This window comes from Pygoscelis adeliae, unplaced genomic scaffold, assembly GCF_000699105.1.
Source record: "Pygoscelis adeliae isolate BGI_AS28 unplaced genomic scaffold, ASM69910v1 Scaffold338, whole genome shotgun sequence".
In the NCBI taxonomy this organism is placed as follows: Eukaryota; Metazoa; Chordata; class Aves; order Sphenisciformes; family Spheniscidae; genus Pygoscelis; species Pygoscelis adeliae.
Genome location: NW_008825305.1, coordinates 520,467 through 521,034, shown reverse-complemented (window position 1 = coordinate 521,034; position 568 = coordinate 520,467).

Below are 568 nucleotides of genomic sequence, written 5' to 3'. Positions count from 1 at the left end.
TCACGATTACGCAGCAGTTCCCGCACCCCTCCAGCGAGTATTAAACAAACAGAGCCCACCGACACAAGCCAGGGCGCCGGGGTGAGACGCCGCGCTGGGGGCACCAAAGCCTCGTGCCCAGCAGCCTCAGCCACCTCCCTCGGCCAGGCACAACCAGAAGAGCAAAGCCGAAAGCGCGCGGCGGGCCCCGCTCTGCTCCCCGACAGCCTTCCCGTGGGGCAAATCGTCATTTTCCCGGGGGGTTAAACCTCTCCTTGTGGGACTGGAAGAGTTCATCGACTCCTGCCGCAGGGTTGAGCCCAGGCCAGCTCTACGCACAGCAACAGCTCAGCCAAGGGGAATGCGAAGCATTAAAATACGCGCTCCGAGGTGCTTCCCGTCTCTCTCCCTGGGCTCTAGAGCATTTATTTCAGATATCCCTTCGGGGGCTATTTTAGAACTTAATACCGGCTTGCAAAAAAACCCCGCAGTGATTTCCCCCGCCCCAGCAATGCTGCGAGAAGGTTACAGCCCTCCCGGTGGGTTCACCCCCCCCCGACCGGCGAAGGGGAGCGGGGTCAGCGAGCGC